Source organism: Monomorium pharaonis, unplaced genomic scaffold (assembly GCF_013373865.1).
Source record: "Monomorium pharaonis isolate MP-MQ-018 unplaced genomic scaffold, ASM1337386v2 scaffold_407, whole genome shotgun sequence".
Taxonomy (NCBI): domain Eukaryota; kingdom Metazoa; phylum Arthropoda; class Insecta; order Hymenoptera; family Formicidae; genus Monomorium; species Monomorium pharaonis.
The window spans coordinates 2,736-19,724 of NW_023415700.1; the positions used below are offsets into that span (position 1 = coordinate 2,736).

General features: G+C 27.4%; 1 pseudogene; it reads left to right on the forward strand.

Annotated features, from left to right (window-relative positions):
- Positions 1 to 419: 419 nt before the first annotated feature.
- Positions 420 to 6,768, forward strand: LOC105840878 (annotated as a pseudogene).
- The last annotated feature ends 10,221 nt before the right edge of the window (positions 6,769 to 16,989 follow it).

Consider the following 16,989-nt stretch of genomic DNA (forward strand, 5'->3'; position numbering starts at 1 on the left):
TGTAGAAATTCTCTCCGTGTTATATATGGGATATTTACATATTATATATATTTTTTTAATTACAAATATATATTAATATTTATATCTAATTTTTTGTATAATAGTATTGTTAAACATATTTAAACAAAAAATTATTTAACAAATAAGTTATTAAAAACTATATATAATTAGAAATAGAACGTTATAATTAAATAAGTGTAATTATTTATACCGTTAGCTTCAATAAAAAGAGATAATGAAATCGCGAACCAAATCAGAAATATTTTGAATAAAATTCTAGTGACACAATATCCATATTTATCAGGATGATTGATTTTTACAATCTGTATCAGTAAAATATACTACTTCATTATTGATCTATCTAATCTGGTTTTCTAAGAAAATTTGTTGATAATTAAAACTTATACATAAGTGGGGCAATGGAATTAAAAACAGGTACATATAATTCGCGTCAACGTGATTTCAAATCAGGCTTCGGTCAGTGATCACACAATGGCTTTGAAAATTTGTGTTTCCTCAGTCTTCTGGCGTTCTGTCATGGTGTGTGTGTATTTGAGTAATAATCTTTCAGGTTAATTGATAATTATTTGTTTAACTACATATATGTGATTGTGTTTGATATTATTTATTTATATTGTACTGTATTTCTATTTATATTTTTATAATTAAGTGGCAGTAGTGAAACTTATAATTGGATTAGACCACTACGCTTGATTGTGTAATTTGAATTGCATTTTGATATTGTTAGTGCTAAAAGTCTAAAAAATAATTCACATACATGTACTATAAATTTTCACTGCCGACAGTGAATTTTGAAACGCAATCTTGTTGTTACCACTTAAAAAAATTTTGTTAGGCTAAATATAACTTGAAAGTTGAAGTTAAATGCAACCTTATTTTCGTTACTATTTCACATTATCTTAAATATTTAAAAAGATTACACTTTTTTTAAGACAAAGATAATATATATTCTAATAATCTAAATAAAATATAGCTATTTTTTGTCTAGATAGTTATCTAGATAATTTTATAAAGATCAATAAATACTACTTATTTGCAGCTGGAGTTCTTCCGTTCTTTGATCCCAGGATCGTGAATGGGGAAGATGCTAAACCAGGCGAGATTCCATATCAGGTACACGTCACTAAATTAAGAATATAAATAGATATTTTTAAAGAAAGGTCGCTAATACTAAAATAAAAGCTAAAGGTAAAACTTTAAAAACACAAATTTAAACTAGAAAGTATCTTCTTTCAGGTAGTATAGCAGTTTTTATATTGTTTCGTATTTTGCAATAATTAAAGTTTTTGTAAAGCCAGTTTTATCCCAGATAACAAATCGTGGAGAAATGGCATTTTCACGTTCACTCCAGGACGTGGAGAACAACATAATTGATCAATTTTTAATCAAACATGACCTTAAGAAAAGTAAAACACCATACTAATTCTTAGTTATTGGGACATCAATACATGGGATCTGAAATTTGAATTATCAATGATCAATTATAGACCCTATAAGCAGATACATCTGGAACAATTATTGCTTTAAAACATAAAGTAACTTTTTTCTCAATGCACGTAAGAATTTATATATAAAAAACGAAAAAAATTTTAATTTGTAAATTATATTAAATTTTTTTTTGTTTTTTATATAAAATTCTTATGTTACCGCCTGTACTTTAATTGTGAAAAAAGATTTTTAATTTGTAAATACAATTAAAAGAGTAGTGATTTGAAAATAATCAAAGTAATCGGTAGAAAGTTTTAGGATCCCCTTAATTATCATTTCTAGATCAATTATAAACCATTATTATATAATTATTATTTAATTATTGCAACAAATATTTTTTATATACATTAGCAGTTGGATTGGCATGACACCCATCTGGATAAAAATGTAAATCGGATATCATAAAAGCTATTATCTAAACAGTAAAGACTTTTTATTTTTCTAAATACATATATTTTTATTAGTATTTAGAGTTGGGAAAATTACTTTTTAAAAGTGATGCGTTACCATTATCGTTACTTTCGGTAAAAAGTAACTCATTATCGGTACTCATTACTGATAGTAAAAAGTAACGCGTTGCCGTTACTTGAAAGTAACGCTGAAAATATCATTACTTTACGTTATTTTTTTAAAATTCTACGATAGGATGCTTTGAGAAAGGATGTAAATTGAAGATAAAGTAGAGTGATATTTATCTCCAAATATTTTTAGAGTTGAGTAGTAATTAGTTAAAAAGTTGAAAATTAATTAATAAAATTAAAAAGTTAATAACTTTTAATTTAGTTACGTAATTTTAAATAATTTTAACTTTAACAAATTATTTTTAAAACGTATAAAGTTTACTTTTATTAACATTTTTCTAATAAAAAATTTTATCTAGGCAAGAAAAAAATTATAAAATAAAAATACATTTATGCATAAAATGTCTTTGGGTTATCTCATATAATTAATATTATAACTTAATTTACAAATAAAATATTAAATATATTTGGTGATCAATACTGTATTATAATTATTAATTTGATTTCAATAAATTGTATGGCTTTTAATTAAATATAAATAAAGCTTCTTAAATTAACTTTTACTTTCACTTGAGTTAAATTAATCTTAACGTAATTTTAACTGAGCTAATTTTTTATTGATGTAACTTTTAATTTAACTGAATTAATGTTATAATCCATTAACTTTAAATTAATAATTTAGTAAAAAATATATTAACCAACCCTGAATATTTTATTAATATTTCATAATTAATTTTTTGCAGTTTTTTGCCTAATGTCATAACTATCGACTATTTTATCCACAGCTTCACAATAACATACTAAATGTACCAATCGAAGCAAAGCATTTTTATTGTGTCACTGAATATTAAGGCTGTGTTTCAATGTTCACTGTCAGTGCTGAAAATATATATGAGGTATATAAGAGCCATTGCTCGTACATTTTCATAACCGCGGTCATAAGAAATTAAACAACGCGATGGTTCAATTCGGCTGAACTATAAGCAATACGATTAGATGAAATCTTACAGTTATGTAAATGCACATGTAATGGTTATAACGTAAACTATATATTTTCAATACTAGTAGTGAATATTGGAACGCAGCCTAAAAAATAACAATAAATAACGATCAATTTACCGTTACAAGAGAAAATGTAACGTCGTTACTTTTTACAAATAAAATAAGTACCAGCGTTACTAAATCGTTGTCGAAAAAAAGTAACGGTAACAGTAACGACATTACAAATAACGCGTTACTTCCTAATCCTGTTATATTAATATAATTAATAAATTTAACGGACTTACCTTAAGTGAAGTTCGATTATAATTATTCTGTCTCGTCCGGATGGATATAATATATCCATCCAAACAAAATGTTCATAATAATTATTAGCGTAATAAATGCAATATTTAATTTTTGAGATATTCCATATATATTAATTTAGAAGATTTATCAGACTTTCCTCTTTATATAACTTGTTCGTATATAAATATACAAATATAAATATTTTTTACTGTGATTAAAAAACATATAAAACTATTACAATAAATAATAGAATGTGTGATTTTTACAGGTTTCCCTTCAACAAAAATATTCTTCCTCCACTTTTGTGGTGGATCAGTCTTGAATAATTACTACGTTATTACCGCAGCTCACTGTGTTGAGAAGTAATATCATTAATAATATTTTCAATAAAATAATTTACATTTTTCTCTCTTTATTTTCTTCTCTTCTTCTCTCTCTCTCTCTCTCTCTCTCTCTCTCTCTTTCTCTCTATTTTTGTGATGTAACTATGTATATGATGTAATTATTTTTGTGATGTAACAAATATAATATGCTCATTATACATTTCAATAAATTTAAAAAATTTTGTAGTCAAAATGCCAGAGATATAAAAGTTGTTGCTGGCACCATTAACTTAACTGACCCGAAATCGGAGCATAATGTTGTCAAAATTACTGTACACAAAGAATATGATCCAAGTAATTCTTATATTAACGATATTGCTTTACTAAAGGTAAGCATGACATAAATTTTCTTTTTATACAAAAAATTGAAAACTTAAATCTGTTTCTTTTGACACAAAAAAATTAGGATTAACAAACTGCATCTTATTGTAATTGAAAATTTCAAGCAGAAACTGTTTTTTAGGTGGATAGGTCTCTTGAAAGATTTGAACATGTTTCCCCTGCTACCAAAAGGTGATGTCGTTAAACCTAATGATATTGCTGTTGTGTCAGGATGGGGCAGGCTTTGGGTAAATTTTTGGTCTTTTTAATTCTTTGGAGGCGCTCTCTAACAAAATAACCTATAAAAACTTTATGTTCTACAAGTTTAAAGACCGCTGAATTTTATTTCAGAATTTGAAATTCAAATTCAATAGATCAAGGATAGAATAAAGAAAGATCTGATTATCATAAAAATCGTTTATAATAATTAAATATACACCGACCAAAAAAAATTAAGACAAAATTTTGATCGAATTTTCAGGCAATCTTTAAAGTGATGCAACTTTGAGAAAAATCATACAAATTATATAAACTTTTTTTTTTAATTAAAGAGCAAAGGCTCTACTTTAAGAATCCCTAGGCAGAAGTTTGTTAAGTGTAACCCTTTTGTATAACATGAAAACCAAACTTTTTTTTTTTTATTAAAAAAGTAAAAGTTTTTTATCATTTTTCACAAGTTTCTTGTTAAATCTGCTAATATTAATCAAGATTCTTAAAGTTCATTCTTTTCTAAGCAATTAAAAAAAACATGTCAATACGATGTTTTTTGTTGATTGCACACGAGTTTGAAATTGTACTGCAATTTTAGGGTATTTTAGCGAATAAATAGGGTATTTTTTGAATATCATGATTTTGAGTATCAATATGATATTGTACATTGATTTTATTTGTGTTTAACTCAATCATATTGCCGTCATCAGTGAGCACCACGTGGAGGTTGACGATCGGATTTTGCACATTATGTGGCTCTGAAATTCATCGATGGAAATTTGCACTTACTGATTTGAATATGGATAGCTGACGCGCCAATTTTACTGAAGTCAACAGAAGATTCGCCGTTTTAGCAGCCTGCTCAGATCATAACCAGAGAGAAGAAGATAGAATAGAGCGCGGGAGCCACCTAAAAGAGCATCAGGCAATTAGAAAGAGACAAAAAGTTGAAGTGATCTGGCTGTCCTTGTCTTAGCGCATGCCCAGAGAAGAGCGTATAGTGTCCGGGGCCATTCTATTAGCCTAAAATATTAAAATCTGTGCATTGCACATACGTGAATAGACAACGACAGCCACGTTATTTGGAATTTCTGTCTCTTTCTAATAGTCTGATGTTTCTACTTACACAATTATTTATGGCTCCCGCGCTCTATTCTATCTTCTTTCTGGATCACACATAAATATACACATACTCATACATAAAAAATAAAAATTTAAATTTTATTTAAAAAATTGGCCCTTTTCATATAATGTGTAAAATCTGATCTTCAATCTCCACATGGTACACATTGGGTCACTCTGATGACGGCGGTATGATTGAGTTAAACACGATAAATTAACGTGCAATATCATATTAAATACGTTTCAAACGACAACTAATGTCATCTGCATTTTATAAAAATTCACATTTTGGAGTGCTAACCTTACAGAGCTTACGTTTTATGGTATCCAAAAATACTGTATTTATTTGCTAAAATCCCTAAAATGCAATACAAATTTTAAACTTGTGTATAATTAACAAAGAACATTGTATTGACATGTTTTTTTTTAATTGCTTAGAAAAGAGTAAATTTTAAGAATCTAAATTAATATTAAGAATCTAAATTAATATTAAAAAATTTAACGAGAAACTTGTAAAAATGATAACAAACTTTTACTTTTTTTAATGAAAAAGAATGTGTTTGGTTTTTTATGAGATACAAAAGGTTATACTTAACAAATCAAACTTTGCCTAGGGATTCTTAAAGTAGAATCTTTGCTCTTTAATTTAAAAAAAGTTTATATGATTTAGATGATTTTTCTCAAAGTTACATCACTTTGAAAATTGCCTAAAAATTCCGTCAAATTTTTGTTTTGTTTATTTTGCGCCAGTGTAATTTACAAATGTAAAAAGTAAAAAAAATAATGACCTTTGATCAACAAAGCAGAAACTTGTGCAATCATAATATTTTTCGATAAATGTTATTACTTACTACTTACAAATATTATACGAAATTATAGCAAGGGGGACCAACCACTGTTAAGTTACAACGAGTCAACATTCTGATCGGTGATCAGAGCTATTGTAAATATATGTACAACCGTATAGGATACAATGTCTATCCTACACAAATTTGCGCATACGATCCATCAATCGAGAAAGGATCTTGCCACGTAAGTTTTACTTAAAATAGCAATTTCTATTACAGTGATCCACCTTTCTCTATTTAAAGTTTCTTATTTAACTATCTATAAACTGTTTTTCTTTAAAAAAACCATACTTAAATATAGTTTAACATTTTAAACCGCAATGAAAGAATTCCAAATTTAAAATTGAAAAAAAAAACGCGTTGCTTTTTCCAGGGTGATTCTGGTGGTCCATTGACTGTCAATGGAAAACTCGTTGGATTAGTATCCTGGGCGAATGGTTGCGCCAGCACCATTTACCCAACCGTCTACACACGTGTTGCCTCTTATTTGGATTGGATTAATAGTCATGCGGTCTAAATCAGTCCCACCGACATCCTCTGTGACTAAAATTATTAATTGAACTGTTATAATCAAATAATAATAAAAAAAAGGAAATCTCGTATTATCAACATGTAATTTTTAATGCTTTTATACTTCAAAAATATAGGGAACAAATCTAAAAAGATACAAAATTATTTCCAAATTATTCCAAAAAAATACGAAATATTTTAAATCTTGGGATATGCACATGTATTGTTTCACAAAATATAAAAAGCAAAACATAGGTAATAGGTATACAAGAACCTTTCATGTAGTTGTATTTTGACGATATTGTAGTATTATCCCATAATAGCAAATACATTGAATTTATCGCATGCGTGAAACACGATTATCATACAATTGAATGTCTGACAAGATACCGTAAAAATGGTTGTATCTTTTATTTTTGTTACATATTTGTATGTTTTTTTACATACAGTCTGGATCTAAAAATTATTGTACATATTTACTTATTACTCTTTGTTTGCAACTTCGTGGATTGTTGTTTAACTACTCCTACTTTTTTGTTTCTTTCTTTCTTATTTCTTTTATTTAATTATTTTCTTTTTAAAAATAATAGCTTTATTGGTAGTATAATTCAAATTGATTCCTTCTCTCATACTTAATTATTTATAAATTATGATTAAAAACATAAATATTTGTATTAAAGTTATAAATTTGAGAAAGCATTGTATGAACTGTTACTAACGGATTTATATAGAGAACAAATTAAAACTTAAATTAAATAATAATTAAATAATTTTACGAGATTGTGTTAAAATATATCAAATATTGAGCCAACTGAACCAACAACTAATCCATACATGTATACACACATACACACACACACACACACACACACACACACACACGCGCGCGCGCGCGCGCGCGCGCGCGCGCGCGCGCGTTAAGATCACGTTAAGTTAGATTAGTGGGAAAAGTAAAAAGCAAAAAAATACGTTTTTTTTATTTAATTGAACATTCCAATTTTAATTGAAATGAAGTACGATATATATTTTTTTCAATCCCAAATTGCATAAGTTTTTTACCTTCTAATCAGATAAAATTTAAATGAATATACAGGAATCGACATTTAATAGTTATTTTATTTAAACAAAGAAATAGTCATAAGAAATAGTCTTCCAAAACCGACAAAGTATTCGGTTTGCACATTTTCAAGAATTTTTATCTGTAGTCGAAATCTGTAGTCTTTTTTTCTTAATAAGTATAACAAATGTATTTTCATTCATTTTCAACGTTCTCGTGAAGTGAAAACTGATTAAAGACAAAATTTTATGTCGGATGCTCCGCGTGTGTTTCGCCCCTGGACTTTGGGTATCGCGGGTTATCGCGGGCAACTTCATTGTCGTGATAACAAGAAAAACTAACTTCGTCATAAGATTAGTATTTACAGAAACTAGAAATATTCCATCACATTTATTTACACTGTCTATTTATCTTAAAAGAAATAACCGATAAACTTACCGGATGTTTTCGTTACAGATTAACTATTTTAACTTGTGATATTTTATCATGCGATTAAAATATACGGTCACTTAAAAATCATGGAAAAAGATATTCTTTCTTCTTTGTAAATCGTAATAAAATTGCGTATAAATAAGATGTAATTTTGATAATATTTTCTTGTCTAATTAATATAAATATTAATTTTTATTACAGGTTTAAGCTTGAGTTACAAACTTAAAGTTACAAAATATATTAATTATTCTTGGTGGTGCAACTTGTGAAAAGAATAAAGAAAATATAAAAAAAGATAAAAAAAGGCTCCAAGTGTATGGTTTTTCCTTTAAAGAAAAAAATTATTGGATGGTTCAACCTAAGTAATATATACTAAGTGTGTCAAATTCAACATAAATAATATAAATTAACTTCTCTATAAAAATAATGCTATCTAAATATTTTACGCCAATTATAAGTATAAACATTTTTATAAGAACTAAAAGATTATTACCATTCTTTAGCCAGGTTATAATACAAAACAATTTAAATTTGATACTATAAAATGAGAGCATTAAGTTTTTTTCTCTACAAAAGTATTGGCAAGAAATATCGCCTCTCAAAATGATGTGATCTCAAAATGTGTATGGCTAATGTCGATAACATGCTTAAGAAAACATAAAATTAAAAAAAAAACAAATAAAAAACTTCAAAGAAAAAATATGACAAAAAACAAATAAGAAGTTTAATATAACTAGAACAACACAGGCGCGCGCTACGCGCTATTTAGTTCTTCACTTTTTAAAAATAACAATTGCAATAATAATTGTTCTTTCTAAAAAAGGGCATGGCATCGATACTCGCATCTCTCGAAGTATTGTTGTCGCTTTTCCGCGATGCCAATTAAACGTGTGTGAAGTTAGCATCTCAAAGTTTAGCATCTCAAAAAATACTGCAGAACTACTTGCATCCAGCATAGTTCTACAGTTCTTGATAAGTTTCAACAATAGTTACGTTGAATTACGTATGTTAAATAAATTTTTATAAATGAGATGCTAACTACCAAAATCACATAATAGCATCTCACCGTATTTCGAATATACGACCACAATATGTTTAAAAAATGTTTCAATTAATTATATTACCGAAACTCTTTAGAAACTTATTGTACGCGTCCGGAACTATATGAGAACTGCGTTAAAATGAATAAAAATGTCGATATTCAACCAGCATCTCACGTCTAGCCCTCAAAATTCAAGTTTTCCAAGCAAAATAATTGTTTAAATAATGTTTTAATTAATTATATCAACAGCACTTTTTAGAAACTTATTATACGCGTCCGGAACTATATGAAAACTGCGTTAAAATAAATAGATCTGTCGATATTCGATTAGCATTTCACGTCTAGCTTTCAAAATTCAAGTTTTCCGGGCAATATAATTGTTTAAAAAATGTTTTAATTAATTATAACACGGTAACTTTATAGAAAAATATTGTACGCGTCCGGAACTATATGAGAACTGCGTAAACATAAATAGAACTGTCGACATTTAAACAGCATTACACGTATAGCAAACAAAATTCAAAGTTTTCGGGCAAAATAATTGTTTAAAAAATGTTTTAATTAATTATATCACCTAAACTCTATAGAAACATATTGTACGCGTCCTGAACTATATGAAAACTGCGTTGAAATAGATGGAATTGTCGATATTCGATTTGCATTTCACGTCTAACCCAAAAATTCAAGTTTTTCCTGTAAAATAATCGTTTAAAAAATGTTCTAATTAATTATATCACCTGAACTCTATAGAAACATATTGTACGCGTCCCGAACTATATAAAAATTACGTTAAAATAAATAGATCTGTCGATATTCGATTAGCACTTGACGTGTAGCCTTAAAAATTTAAGTCTTTGGGCAAAATAATTGTTTAAAAAATGTTTTAATTAATTATAACACCTAAACTTTATAAAAACATATTGTACGCGTCCCAAAATATATGAGAATTACGTTAATATAAATAGATCTGTCAATATTCGATTAGCACTTGACCTGTAGCCTTAAGAATTCAAGTTTCTCAGGCAAAATAATTATTTAAAAAACGTTCTAATTAATTATAACCCCTAAACTTTATAGAAACATATTGTACGCGTCCCGAACAATATGAGAATTACGTTAATATAAATAGATTTGTCGATATTCGATTAGCACTTGACGTGTAGCCTTAAAAATTCAAGTTTTTCGGGCAAAATAATTGTTTAAAAAATGTTCTAATTAATTATAACACCTAAACTTTATAGAAACATATTGTAAGCGTGCCAATCTATTTGAGAATTACGTTAAAATAGATACATCTGTCAATATTCGATTAGCACTTGACGTGTAGCCTTAAAAATTCAAGTTTTTCGGGCAAAATAATTGTTTAAAAAATGATTTAATTAATTATAACACCTAAACTTTATAGAAACATATTGTACGCGTCCCGAACTATATAAGAATTACGTTAAAATAAAAAAATCTGTCGATATTCGATTAGCACTTGACCTGTAGCCTTTAAATTTCAAGTTTTTCAGGCAAAATAATTATTTAAAAATAATTTTAATTAATTATAACACCTGAACTTTATAGAAACATATTGAAGGCGTCCTGATCTATATGAGAATTACGTTAAAATAAATGAATCTGTCGATATTCGATTAGCACTTGACGTGTAGCCTTAAAAATTCATGTTTTTTGGGCAAAATAATTGTTTAAAAAATGTTTTAATTAATTATAACACCTAAACTTTATAGAAACATATTGTACGCGTCCCGAAATATATGAGAATTACGTTAATATAAATAGATCTGTCAATATTCGATTAGCACTTGACGTGTAGCCTTAAAAATTCAAGTTTTTCGGGCAAAATAATTGTTTAAAAAATGTTTTAATTAATTATAACACCTAAACTTTATAGAAACATATTGTAGGCGTGCCGATCTATATGAGAATTACGTTAAAATAAATACATCTGTCGATATTCGATTAACACTTGACGTGTAGCCTTAAAAATTCAAGTTTTTCGGGCAAAATAATTGTTTAAAAAATGTTTTAATTAATTATAACACCTAAACTTTATAGAAACATATTGTACGCGTCCCAAAATATATGAGAATTACGTTAATATAAATAGATCTGTCAATATTCGATTAGCACTTGACGTGCAGCCTTAAAAATTCAAGTTTTTCAGGCAAAATAATTATTTAAAAAACGTTCTAATTAATTATAACCCCTAAACTTTATAGAAACATATTGTACGCGTCCCAAACAATATGAGAATTACGTTAATATAAATAGATCTGTCGATATTCGATTAGCACTTGACGTGTAGCCTTAAAAATTCAAGTTTTTTGGGCAAAATAATTGTTTAAAAAATGTTCTAATTAATTATAACACCTAAACTTTATAGAAACATATTGTAGGCGTGCCAATCTATATGAGAATTACGTTAAAATAGATACATCTGTCGATATTCGATTAGCACTTTACGTGTAGCCTTAAAAATTCATGTTTTTTGGGCAAAATAATTGTTTAAAAAATGTTTTAATTAATTATAACACCTAAACTTTATAGAAACATATTGCACGCGTCCCGAAATATATGAGAATTACGTTAATATAAATAGATCTGTCAATATTCGATTAGCACTTGACGTGAAGCCTTAAAAATTCAAGTTTTTCGGGCAAAATAATTGTTTAAAAAATGTTTTAATTAATTATAACACCTAAACTTTATAGAAACATATTGTAGGCGTGCCGATCTATATGAGAATTACGTTAAAATAAATACATCTGTCGATATTCGATTAACACTTGACGTGTAGCCTTAAAAATTCAAGTTTTTCGGGCAAAATAATTGTTTAAAAAATGTTTTAATTAATTATAACACCTAAACTTTATAGAAACATATTGTACGCGTCCCAAAATATATGAGAATTACGTTAATATAAATAGATCTGTCAATATTCGATTAGCACTTGACGTGCAACCTTAAAAATTCAAGTTTTTCAGGAAAAATAATTATTTAAAAAACGTTCTAATTAATTATAACCCCTAAACTTTATAGAAACATATTGTACGCGTCCCAAACAATATGAGAATTACGTTAATATAAATAGATCTGTCGATATTCGATTAGCACTTGACGTGTAGCCTTAAAAATTCAAGTTTTTTGGGCAAAATAATTGTTTAAAAAATGTTCTAATTAATTATAACACCTAAACTTTATAGAAACATATTGTAGGCGTGCCAATCTATATGAGAATTAAGTTAAATTAAATACATTTGTCGATATTCGATTAGCACTTGACCTGTAGCCTTAAGAATTCAAATTTCTCAGGCAAAATAATTATTTTAAAAACGTTCTAATTAATTATAACCCCTAAACTTCATAGAAACATATTGTACGCGTCCCGAACAATATGAGAATTACGTTAATATAAATAGATCTGTCGATATTCGATTAGCACTTGACGTGTAGCCTTAAAAATTCAAGTTTTTCGGGCAAAATAATTGTTAAAAAAATGATTTAATTAATTATAACACCTAAACTTTATAGAAACATATTGTAGGCGTGCCGATCTATATGAGAATTACGTTAAAATAAATACATCTGTCGATATTCGATTAACACTTGACGTGTAGCCTTAAAAATTCAAGTTTTTCGGGCAAAATAATTGTTTAAAAAATGTTTTAATTAATTATAACACTTAAACTTTATAGAAACATATTGTACGCGTCCCAAAATATATGAGAATTACGTTAATATAAATAGATCTGTCAATATTCGATTAGCACTTGACGTGCAGCCTTAAAAATTCAAGTTTTTTAGGCAAAATAATTATTTAAAAAACGTTCTAATTAATTATAACCCTTAAACTTTATAGAAACATATTGTACGCGTCCCAAACAATATGAGAATTACGTTAATATAAATAGATCTGTCGATATTCGATTAGCACTTGACGTGTAGCCTTAAAAATTCAAGTTTTTTGGGCAAAATAATTGTTTAAAAAATGTTCTAATTAATTATAACACCTAAACTTTATAGAAACATATTGTAGGCGTGCCAATCTATATGAGAATTAAGTTAAATTAAATACATTTGTCGATATTCGATTAGCACTTGACCTGTAGCCTTAAGAATTCAAGTTTCTCAGGCAAAATAATTATTTTAAAAACGTTCTAATTAATTATAACCCCTAAACTTCATAGATACATATTGTACGCGTCCCGAACAATATGAGAATTACGTTAATATAAATAGATCTGTCGATATTCGATTAGCACTTGACGTGTAGCCTTAAAAATTCAAGTTTTTCAGGCAAAATAATTATTTAAAAATAGTTTTAATTAATTATAACACCTGAACTTTATAGAAACATATTGAAGGCGTGCCAATCTATATGAGAATTAAGTTAAATTAAATACATTTGTCGATATTCGATTAGCACTTGACCTGTAGCCTTAAGAATTCAAGTTTCTCAGGCAAAATAATTATTTAAAAAACGTTCTAATTAATTATAACCCCTAAACTTTATAGAAACATATTGTACGCGTCCCGAACAATATAAGACTTACGTTAATATGAATAGATCTGTCGATATTCGATTAGCACTTGACGTGTAGCCTTAAAAATTCAAGTTTTTCGGGCAAAATAATTGTTTAAAAAATGTTCTAATTAATTATAACACCTAATCTTTATAGAAACATATTGTAGGCGTGCCAATCTATATGAGAATTACGTTAAAATAGATACATCTGTCGATATTCGATTAGCACTTGACGTGTAGTCTTAAAAATTCAAGTTTTTCAGGCAAAATAATTATTTAAAAATAGTTTTAATTGATTATAACACCTGAACTTTATAGAAACATATTGAAGGCGTCCTGATCTATATGAGAATTACGTTAAAATAAATGAATCTGTCGATATTCGATTAGCACTTGACGTGTAGCCTTAAAAATTCAAGTTTTTTGGGCAAAATAATTGTTTAAAAAATGTTCTAATTAATTATAACACCTAAACTTTATAGAAACATATTGTAGGCGTGCCAATCTAGATGAGAATTACGTTAAAATAGATACATCTGTCGATATTCGATTTGCACTTCACCTGTAGCCTTAAAAATTCATGTTTTTTGGGCAAAATAATTGTTTAAAAAATGTTTTAATTAATTATAACACCTAAACTTTATAGAAACATATTGTACGCGTCCCAAAATATATGAGAATTACGTTAATATAAATAGATCTGTCAATATTCGATTAGCACTTGACGTGCAGCCTTAAAAATTCAAGTTTTTCAGGCAAAATAATTATTTAAATAACGTTCTAATTAATTATAACCCCTAAACTTTATAGAAACATATTGTACGCGTCCCGAACAATATGAGAATTACGTTAATATAAATAGATCTGTCGATATTCGATTAGCACTTGATGTGTAGCCTTAAAAATTCAAGTTTTTCGGGCAAAATAATTGTTTAAAAAATGTTTTAATTAATTATAACACCTAAACTTTATAGAAACATATTGTAGGCGTGCCAATCTATATGAGAATTAAGTTAAATTAAATACATTTGTCGATATTCGATTAGCACTTGACCTGTAGCCTTAAGAATTCAAGTTTCTCAGGCAAAATAATTATTTAAAAAACGTTCTAATTAATTATAACACCTGAACTTTATAGAAACATATTGTACGCGTCCCGACCTATATGAGAATTACATTAAAATAAAAAGATCTGTCGATATTCGATTAGCACTTGACCTGCAGCCTTAAAACTTCAAGTTTTTCAGACAAAATAATTATTTAAAAATAGTTTTAATTAATTATAACACCTAAACTTTATTGAAACATATTGTACGCGTCCCGAACAATATAAGAATTACGTTAATATAAATAGATCTGTCGATATTCGATTAGCACTTGACGTGTAGCCTTAAAAATTCAAGTTTTTCGGGCAAAATAATTGTTTAAAAAATGTTCTAATTAATTATAACACCTAAACTTTATAGAAACATATTGTAGGCGTGCCAATCTATATGAGAATTCCGTTAAAATAGATACATCTGTCGATATTCGATTAGCACTTGACGTGTAGTCTTAAAAATTCAAGTTTTTCGGGCAAAATAATTGTTTAAAAAATGATTTAATTAATTATAACACCTAAACTTTATAGAAACATATTGTACGCGTCCTGAACTATATAAGAATTACGTTAAAATAAAAAATCTGTCGATATTCGATTAGCACTTGACCTGTAACTTTAAAAATTCAAGTTTTTTGGGCAAAATAATTGTTTAAAAAATGTTTTAATTAATTATAACACCTAAACTTTATAGAAACATATTGTACGCGTCCCAAAATATATGAGAATTACGTTAATATAAATAGATCTGTCAATATTCGATTAGCACTTGACGTGCAGCCTTAAAAATTCAAGTTTTTCGGGCAAAATAATTGTTTAAAAAATGTTCTAATTAATTATAACACCTAAACTTTATAGAAACATATTGTAGGCGTGCCAATCTATATGAGAATTACGTTAAAATAGATACATCTGTCGATATTCGATTAGCACTTGACGTGTAGCCTTAAAAATTCAAGTTTTTCGGGCAAAATAATTGTTTAAAAAATGATTTAATTAATTATAACACCTAAACTTTATAGAAACATATTGTACGCGTCCCGAACTATATAAGAATTACGTTAAAATAAAAAAATCTGTCGATATTCGATTAGCACTTTACCTGTAGCTTTTAAATTTCAAGTTTTTCAGGCAAAATAATTATTTAAAAATAGTTTTAATTAATTATAACACCTGAACTTTATAGAAACATATTGTACGCGTCCCGACCTATATGAGAATTACATTAAAATAAAAAGATCTGTCGATATTCGATTAGCACTTGACCTGCAGCCTTAAAAATTCAAGTTTTTCAGGCAAAATAATTATTTAAAAATAGTTTTAATTAATTATAACACCTAAACTTTATTGAAACATATTGTACGCGTCCCGAACAATATGAGAATTACGTTAATATGAATAGATTTGTCGATATTCGATTAGCACTTGACGTGTAGCCTTAAAAATTCAAGTTTTTCGGACAAAATGATTGTTTAAAAAATGTTCTAATTAATTATAACACCTAAACTTTATAGAAACATATTGTAAGCGTGCCAATCTATTTGAGAATTACGTTAAAATAGATACATCTGTCAATATTCGATTAGCACTTGACGTGTAGCCTTAAAAATTCAAGTTTTTCGGGCAAAATAATTGTTTAAAAAATGATTTAATTAATTATAACACCTAAACTTTATAGAAACATATTGTAGGCGTGCCAATCTATATGAGAATTACGTTAAAATAGATACATCTGTCGATATTCGATTTGCACTTCACGTGTAGTCTTAAAAATTCATGTTTTTTGGGCAAAATAATTGTTTAAAAAATGTTTTAATTAATTATAACACCTAAACTTTATAGAAACATATTGTACGCGTCCCAAAATATATGAGAATTACGTTAATATAAATAGATCTGTCAATATTCGATTAGCACTTGACGTGCAGCCTTAAAAATTCAAGTTTTTCAGGCAAAATAATTATTTAAAAAACGTTCTAATTAATTATAACCCCTAAACTTTATAGAAACATATTGTACGCGTCCCGAACAATATGAGAATTACGTTAATATAAATAGATCTGTCGATATTCGATTAGCACTTGACGTGTAGCCTTAAAAATTCAAGTTTTTTGGGC